Here is a 9995-nt window from a genome sequence, read left to right as displayed (position 1 = left end):
TGCTATTCAGAATCTGTCAATAACTGGAAGTTATTGCAGAAGTTTCTCACACTTCAAATGAAACGACAGCAGTGTTGGTTCACACATGCAATGAGATTTATAATTTACAAACCAATTCAGTGTGTTTATCCCATTGGATTCTCCCAAGAAACTTAGGAAGACCCGAAATGGTGATTAAGGATGTGACATGACATAACATGGCAAGTTTGTGGTCATGTAGCTGTAGAAAGGGTAAGGACCATGAGCCACTTGCTCCACCCTTTCCCTTCTTCCCACTTCATGACATCACCTCGGATTAGCCTTTCTTTTATTCTAATTGTGTCAGATTGGTCCCAATTCTTCACTGTGCCCCCTTGTACACTCATGCGTCATAACATGACTTTGCAATCCTTTCCATTAAAAGATCTAGCCCATTTTCCTCACCCTTTGAATCAGGGCTGGCTTCTTGACTTCCTCCAGTCAATAGAATACAGTAAAAATGATAATGCACCAATTCCAAGGTTAGATGTCCAATGCTGTAGACATTTCAGCTTCCTTTCTTCTCTGCCACCTCCACTTCCATAAGAAGCTGCCTGAGTGGGCACCCTGGAGGATGAGAGACCAGATGGAAGGGAACCTGGTTGCCCCAGCTGCACCTATCCTCGACTAGCCAACCCCAACACATGGGAGCCCAGCCAAGATCCACAGAGCTACCTAGCACACCTGCAGCTGACAGAAGATGTCTGAGTGAGCCCAACTGAGATCTGAAGAAGTGCCCATCTGACTTGTAGACTCAGGACCAACAATAAATGTTCATTGTTAAAAGCACACAAGGTTTTTGGATGTTTTCAATTCGGGATGGTTATTCCAATAAATAACTGATGTACCAGTCAACAAAAAAGTGATGGGCCCCTATCACATTCTTAAGGTACCATAGCTATGAATGAGATATACCCTAGTGCTCAGAATTCTACAGTCTGTCAGGGAAGATAAGGCTTCTGATAGCCATCATCTAAGGTGGTCCATAATATTTATTGCATGAGTTGTTAAAAAGTGCCTGGAATACTTGGAGGAAGGAAAAATGCAATGGTCATTTTGAATCACTTTGCAGACGATCTAGTTATCTGCTAAATCATCCCCTTCTCTCATTGAATGAGATCTAAAGTGACCCAAATGCATCCTGTCTTTCATAAAGACATGGATGAGTACAGGCCTGGTCATGGTCAATTTATGTTATCCCTCAAAGATGCTATTTAAATCTCCAAAGGGAACATATGACCCCTTTGTAGTATAATTGAACACCTTATAAATAATGTATATTGTAGAGATAAGAAAGGCAATAAAATTTGGGTACCACCTCCTACAGACCTTCTGAGCTTTAGTGAAAATATTTCTCTTAACCTTTAGCAAATGATTCCAGTGCTGGGCTACAAAGCATGTGAAATTTGAATTGCTATTGCAACAAATCTCCTCTTTCCTATTTTAGCTGATTCTTGGATTAAGAATAAATACAAAGAGTAAAGGTAAAGATGTGGAATATTCTGGATACTACTGTTTACTCATGACTTGCACAGAACTTGCAGCCAGCCTGCTTAGGCTTGATACCCTGGGTCTCCCATTTTCTATCTAGATAGCTTGGAAATTGCTTAGTCTCGTTACACCTCATTTTTCTCATCTGTAAAATGCAAAAAAAAAAAAAATACAGGTTTGTGAGAGTTAAATAAGGATAAGACACTTAGTGGGAAGGAGTAAACTAATGATATTTACTAGTATAATTAGTAAATTTTTAATGAATTTTATTATTGATGAAGTTAACATCCAGTGTTTTCCTACCATTTTTTAGTTTTCTATTTTAAAAAAGTACTTTTAAGTTATCAAAGATCATTAATTTGAATATTGAAATCAATAGAATTATTTTCTCTTTCTGTGTGTATAAAGAAACCATTTTTCCAAGTGCAGATATGGTCACCAAAGCAGGAAGAAATATTTTTTTCTTATTATTATTTTGTCTTTTTAGGCTAGTTACTTAGTTTGGTCAAGATGCAAACTCCATCTGTCCATGTCTACCTGAAATATCAGGTTAATTTGTTTTAGAGTGTAGACCTATTATAAGATTTTAGAATGCATTAAAAATGGAGTCATTTGGCAATTAATAAGTGATGTACCCAGGATCCTGGAAAAAGTGACCATGTGCTCAAGTTTAAGAGGTTTTACTCTGCTACTCCTAGACCTCAGTGCATACAAAATTCCAAGTGTGAATGTATAATAAGGGGACAAAAAAGTAGAATACTGAGTCCACTGCTTAGAAATTTCTGGTCAAATACTATGTGAACCAGAAATATGTTTGCAGCATTTATCAGCTAGATAGTTCTTGGGAGGAAAATACCCAAAAACCCATCATCTTCCTCTCCAACAAGATAATAGGAGTTAAAATCTGGAGAGATTTTGATTACTCTAGATATCTGCCCCAAGGAGAAAAGCTATGGAGGTGTAAGTAGCCATTTAAAGTAACTAATATTATTAAGGAAACAGAAGGGACATTTGATGAGAGGTGGATTTAATTAAGGGGACACAGCCTGGAAAGCTAAGGAGCAAGAGATACATATGAGTTTTAACCCTTATAAAGATTATAAATTAGAAAAAAAAAAGATTATGAATTAGAGCAACCCCTAAGTCAATACTAACTCATCAAATGCTATAACTACAGTCCAGCACTTGTAGTTGAAACCTGGTGATAGAAGTGGAGCACAATGTTACTTTGTACAGCATACTATGTGCCTTAAAACAAAATTTTCCACTCTTCTGATAAGTACCCCCAGGATAGGGACCCTGTCTTACACATGTGGGAACGTTGGCCTCCTTCTCCCAGCACCCCAGCCCAGAAAGTAACATAGATTGGGTATTTGTGAAACCTAAGTAATAAGTGAATAAGTAAAGAGTGAATAAGTAAAAGAATGGTGAATTTAGATAAATGCATGTGGGGTGGGTCCATAATAATTTAGTAAGGGAACAAGAGTTGTTTTGGATGTAACCCTTACTTTTTAGTACATGAAAAATAAACACTTCCTAAAAAAATCAACCAACTAACAAAGAAGTAATATTTGACATCAGAAAAAGAGCAAACAATAAATTAGGTTGTTTTGGTTGGAGTCAATGTATCAGTCAGTATGGCCTCAATTATGGCTCCAACTACCCAAATCTCATTCACTTACAACCACAGAGATTAGTATCTTCCTCACATGTTTGCCAGCTACTCTTTGGCCTTGGCTCTGCTCCTTACCATTGAACAAGTAGCCTGAGCCAAGACATTGACAGTCTCTCAGGAGAAGGAAAAGTGAAGGCATGGGATATGTGATGGGAGGCAGAAGGGAACCTAGAGAATGTTCTGGACAATAATTTACTCCAATCACCCAATAAGATACCTCTTTTTTTAAAAATGATTTATTTTTGTATTCATGAGAGACACACAGAGAGAGGCAGAGACAGAGGCAGAGGGAGAAGCAGGCTCCCTGCAGGGAGCCCGATGTGGTATTCCATCCCCTGATCCAAAGGTAGATGCTCAACCTCTGAGCCACCCAGGCATCCCCCAATAGATAATTCTGATTTCTAACTTGGTAATGATAAACATGGTTTCCACATGTCTATAACCATCATTGCTGTTCTGATCATTTTTATAGAATTGCTTAAAGGAAGAAATGCTTTTGATATTTTGGGACCAAAGTAGAATATGGCAAATAAGAACAATTTCTTAAGTCATTGGCTCTTTATGGGATGGAGCACGAACATAAAATCACATCTGCTCAGACTTCCCCTAAGAGATTTGAAAGGTAATCTTTTTTCCCATTCTTCATCATTTATGGAAAAGCTCCCAGAGATAACACAGATAGCATGTTAATTAGGAACTTTGTATTAAATAGCAACACAAAGTTCCCATCAATAAGAGCTAATGTATACTCATTGTGTGCCAAAACTTTTTCCAAGTACTTCATAGGTGCTTAACCAGTTTACTCTCTTCACAACAATTCTATGAGGTTATGTATTTGGCATTTCACAACAACCCTATGAAGGAAGTAATGGTATTATCCCCATTTTTCAGGTGAGATGGTGAGATCACCAAGTCACAGATACATTAGGTTGTTTGCCCAAGGACACAGAGTAAGTAAGTGGCTGAGCTGGCATTCAAACCCAGGCATTCGAACATAGCATGGGTTTATGTTCATGTTCAGAGTTCAAAGTTCATGTTCATAACCTCTATTCTAGGCGGCTTTGCCCCTAAAAGTAAGTGGGATAGGTGTTTTTTCTATCTTGCTCACTAAAATGCCACCTGATACACAGGACGTTCTCACTAAACACATAGAATGAGTGAAAAACTCAACCTCTAAGGTAGAAAATGGTGATAGTATTTCAACTGTCTCTCTCTACTCCTTGGGCTTCTCTTTCTAATATCCCTTTGGAATTTTTCTGCCAAAACCTTTCCTGGGGGAGGCGGAGGAGATACACTCTATCTTTTAACAATTTTGCCATTAAATACTTCATAGGTGATTATAAGAAAGTCAAAATTTTTCCCAAAGTTTGTACCATTTCATATTCCTCCAGCAATGTATCGGTAATGGTTGCTCTACATCCTCGAAAACGGTATTGTCAGTCTTTTTGATAATCACCCACCCCACCCTTTACCCTAAAAATTTCGCTCCTATATATTTATCCAAGAGAAATGAAAATAAATTCCACAAAACACTTTTGCAGATGTATTCATAGCAACGTTATTTATAATAGCCAAAAACTGGAAATGGCCCAAATGCCCATCAATAGGATGATTAAACAGATTGTGGTGTGTTCATAGAGAATACTACTCAGTAAATATAAAAAGGAAAAAACAGACCTACTCACTAAAGAAGCTAGTCACAAAAAAAGTGCATATGGTGTGATCCATTTACATAAAGTTCTACAAGAGTCAAAATTATGGTGAAGGAAAAATGAGAACAGTGGTTTCTTCTTGGGGATGGGGTAGGGTGGAGATTTTCTAAGGACTTCTGTGAAGTGGTGGAAACATACTCTATCTTGAGAGGGGTGTTGGTTACATAGGTGCAGCTATTTGTCAAAAACTGTAGAGTTTAGGGGTGGCTGGCTGACTCTGTCAGTAAAGTGTATGATTCTTGATCTTGGGGTCATAAGCTTGAGTCCTACATTGAGTGTAGAGATTATTAAATAAATAAATAAATAAATAAATAAATAAATAAACAAACAAACAAACAAGCTTTTAAAAAAGTTTCATAGTGACAAACTTAGATAACTCTGCCTCTTTCCCTTTATTAAATAGTGTTCCCAGCACCATGTGTGACCTGTGCCAGTTGTTTGTGCAAAATAAATTAGGAGAAAAACTTTCAAAGTTCTCCATCCTTGGCAGTAAGGAAATCAGCTGTCGCAAAACACAAGTGAGAGGGAATCCTAGACTCAGACCCAGAGCCTGGCCACTGACAGGAGTCCCACCGCCCCTCCCCACACCTGCCCCCCTCCCCCAGGCACCCTGGGGAAAGTCAGGGGCAGCAGTAGCCCATCCTTGGGTGTTTTGTTGTTGGAGCGTTTGCCGCCTGCCCATGGTGGTTGGTAATTGCTGGGTTCATTGTGTGTCTTTGGTTTCTCAGGTGTATTTCCTTAACCAACATGAAAAGAAAATGATAAGGGGCAAGCGCACGGAGGTGTTTATGTTTTCGGCTCTAGCCAATTGCTTGAGACCCAAAACAAAAGCCAGTGCAGATGGGAGGATGCAAGATTATACAATGGAAACCCCAAGCTCTCCTTGCAGAACACGCTCAGCTCCCAGCTGTCGTCCACTTCCAGTCACATCGCTGACACCCATCAATTAGCACGCTCCAAGTTCTCCTTTGGAAAAGTAGCTCGGGAGAACAATACCACCAACAATACCACACCATGAGTCCTCCTGGACCAGAAAGCAGGTGAATCCAGCTTGGAAGAAAAGCAAGGTAAATGATCCTTTCGGCCATTGCTTCTTACTTTTGGACAAACTGCTGGCATGATGAGCCTGGTATTAAAGACTCTTCCAGGGTCTTGAAAGGACTGCAAGAAAAAGGAAAAAAAGGAAAACAGCAACAATGAAAACCTCCACTCCAGCGTACGGTGATTGAAGTCCACTGTTGTTCTGTTATCTTCTCTCATATACTTAAATTCACCCTGAAGCTTCCTGTTTCTTGGGTGATACGTGAAATTGCATATCTCACAACTTGACTGTCAATGAGGACTGCCAGATAAAATACAGGACACCCAGTTAAGTTTGAATTTCAGTTAAACAGTGAAAAATTCCTTACTGTAAGTACCCTTCATGCATTCATTGGGACATACTGGGAACTTAATTCATTTTCTTTCTCTAAAACTCAACTCAAACTCTAATGGTGCTTTTTTGGTTTTGTTTTGCTAAATCTGGCATCCCTACTCTCATGGCATCATGCAGTCATATTTTTGGTAGAGATAAACTTGAGCTTGACAGGAAGTGATAGACTCAAAATATAGTACTCCATTCAGGTGATGGCTTGAAGTGCAATGAAATCGCCTAACCATTCGAAATGTTTCAAATTCACCTTAAAAGAGAGAAATGAGCTGAAGCCTAATTTACTCATTGGGTGAGTGATGGGTGAGTGATACGAATAAGGATGAAAATCGTGGAGTTGAAAAATGTAAGGTTTATTAGGTGAAGGGTTCTGAACCTAAAAGAATTCATCACCTATTTCTCAACACCTTAATAACCAGGTCCTAGGTGGTCCAGGGACAACACTATCCCCAAAACAGCACAAGGAGGTGTAATTACCAACACGGAGTCATTCCTCCACCTCTTATTTTGGATTTCCATCGGCATCTCTGTAAAGGGTGCCCTGGGAGGCATGCCATCCTAAAGGGATTAAACTCTTTAATCAGCATGACTCCATGGTTTCATCTGACTGCACAGGGGAGCAGGAAGCCTAGAAGGGTATCAGTGAATATTTGAGTAAATCCAAGGAAAAGACAGGTATTGGGTAGGAATCAACACAAAAGGTAGCATATTTCCAGTTTAGGCATCAAAGAAGTTAATCCCTGCATATAAGAGGCTGAGGGGCAAAGATTAATCATTTGACTTATTATTAAATCAGTTATCTCTTCTGGGTCTGCCCTTTGTGTGGCCCACTAACTAAGGAACAAGAAACACAGAAAGGTGATATGTTTGGACTTGCTTGCACATTGGTGCCAAATGAAGGCAGAGCACAAAGTGAAATCAATATTCTGGATTCAACTGTGTGTGTGTGTGTGTGTGTGTGTGTGTGTGTAGCCAAGTGTGTGGGTCTATATAGTTTTTGAAGTGAAATGTAATATAAGCCAGTTTGTATGTTGGAAAAAAATCTTATTAAGTTTCATTTTGCTTAATTTATTAAGATACAACTGTAGATTCTTCTAGAGCAAAATTTAGGTTAGCCTGTAAGATGTGACCAGAGTCAGAAACTTTCTGAAAGAGACTCCCTTTTCCTGAGCAATCTTCTGATTATTTCCAAGTATTGTACAAATAATAAAGATATGGTTAATGTCTATCAGGTAATCGCTACTATACCAACTGTATCACCCACTGAATTAAATTAGCTTTTTTGAGTCTCAAGCCAAAAGGTAGACTACCTTGACCCGCTTACTTAAAGGTAAGCTCCAGATGTTGGCTGTATCTATTTTAAACTGAGCAACAGAGTATTGCTAAGGGGAATAAGCATTACCAAATAAATAAACCCCACTAGCTACTCATCCTGGAGATGTGGGGACCAATATACAAAAGAATCCCATCATGGATGCAATCAATTATTTTGGTCACAGAGAATTCATGGATCTAATTATAGAAGTCACTCGATTTGTTTTATTATAGTAAAATACACCTATTTTATTTATCATTTTAACCATTTGTAAGTGTACAATTTTAATTTTATTCATTGCATTCGTAATGCACCATCCATCTCCAGAACTTTTTATCATCCCAAACTGAAACTTGGTATTGTTATACACCGACTTCCTCTTCATCTCTCCCTCTAATCCCCGGTAACCTCTATTTTACCTTCTTTTCTATGAATTCACCCATTCTAGGCACCTCATATAAGTAGAATCACACAATACTTGTTCTTCTGTGTCTGGCATAATGTGTTCAAGATTCATCCATGCTGTAATACATATTGAAATTTCTCTCCTTCTTATGGCAGGAAAGTATTCCATTTTAAGGGTAGGCCATATTTTGTTCATCCACTCATCCATTGATGGACACTTTGGGTTGTTTCCATCTTTCGGAAATCTATTTAGTACAAGTGATCCTTTCCCCATCCATCACTTAGATAAGAAAAAATTATATTCATTCTATATCATAAATAGAGTCTCAGATCATCTAAATTGCCAGCTTGATTGGATGCTCATCACTGCAGTTGGAGCCTGTTGGGCTGCCTACCTGGTTGATTCATGGGACTCCTTTCTGCCTATAGTACTACCCCATCCATCCCTAATCCTCACTAACTCAGTCTGCACGCTGCTATGCTGGAGAAGATGAAGGAAGACCATGGGAGGGATTAGGAGAGGGTCACTTTTCAGCCGTTATTTTTCTTTTTAGATTTTATTTATTTATTCACGAGAGGCAGAGAGAGAGAGAGAGAGAGAGGCAGAGACACAGGCAGAGTGAGAAACAGACTCCATGCAGGGAGCCTGATGTGGAACTCGATTCCAGGACTCCAAGATCACGCCCTGAGTCAAAGGCAGTCACTGAACCGCTGAACCACCCAGGGATCCCTGTCAGCCATTATTTTAAGTGGCCTGGTTCTCTCTGGACTCATGGATATTTAACATGGATTGTTTCTCTCCCGTGCACTTTCATTGGCTCTCTTACCTGGCTCCTTCTGATGCAACTCCCCATTCAGGGCAGTGCCCTTCTCTAGGACCTTAGCCCCTGATCCCATCTCAATGCCTGCTCCCAATGGTCTACACCACAAGCTCTTCAGGCTGAGATCTCCAGGCTTGGACATTCCATCCTTGTGGGCATAATCCCTTTTAAAACAGTACCAAGCCAACATCTTACTTGGGGATTCCATATTTGAGGCACCTTGGAGGGGGTGCTGGAGATTCCCAATGCAGCTCCTGTCCCGCCTTACAAGAGGCCACTCACTGTCACAGAGGTGAGTCAGGCCCCAGACTGAGGGACACATGTTCTCTACCCCTTTCTTCATATTTGACACAAGTGTCAGACTTGCCCCTACACCTTGGCCACTTGTGCAGGGAGAGAGGAATAGAGAATTCACACTTTAAAAGACTCTCCTAAGATCCTCTTCTTCATTGCCCACTCTTGAGCCTTCATGTCCTCACTGAGAATCGGTTGTCCAAGTGGCTCTTGAACACCTTTTTGGAAGTTTCCCCAGGGTCCTGTATCACCCCTCATTCTAATATGGAATATCCATTGGTAGCACAAGGGGCCATTTCAGCAACTCACTAAGTCTCAACATGTGTGGCTGCTGTGGAGGGTGACCAACCCTCTCTTTGAAGGTCATTTCCTTTTGTCCCATCAGCCCATCCTCTAAACATACCCTCAAGATCCAGCTGTTTTGTGGAATGCAATAACAAAGAATACTCAAAGCTTTCTTTTTGGGGTATAAGTTCTCTCCATTCTACCGCAGTAGGTGCTCTATTAATGTTTTTTGAATTGAATTGAAACAGAAAAAGTCACATAACCAACTTAGATTCGGACAAACATATACATGCACTAATTAATTTCATGTTAGGTTCCTTTTCAGCAGAGGAGGAGCTACTTGTCTGCATACCAGCGCAATTGGATGTTCACTCTTCTGTTTAGTCTGAGGAGGCGTCTTGAGGGAAGAGATCTCAAGTGGCTCTTTCTTGTCAAATCTGTTGACCTTCCCAGAGTAATTTTCTCATGTCTATTTTCAGCATCTAACTCTGTGTGTCTCTTTGAAATATCTTCCCTTGATTTGTACCATGCTCACTTTTGCTTTGTCCTT

The sequence above is a fragment of the Canis aureus genome, chromosome 30 (assembly GCF_053574225.1).
Source record: "Canis aureus isolate CA01 chromosome 30, VMU_Caureus_v.1.0, whole genome shotgun sequence".
Classification (NCBI taxonomy): Eukaryota; Metazoa; Chordata; class Mammalia; order Carnivora; family Canidae; genus Canis; species Canis aureus.
This window is presented reverse-complemented; position numbering follows the sequence as displayed.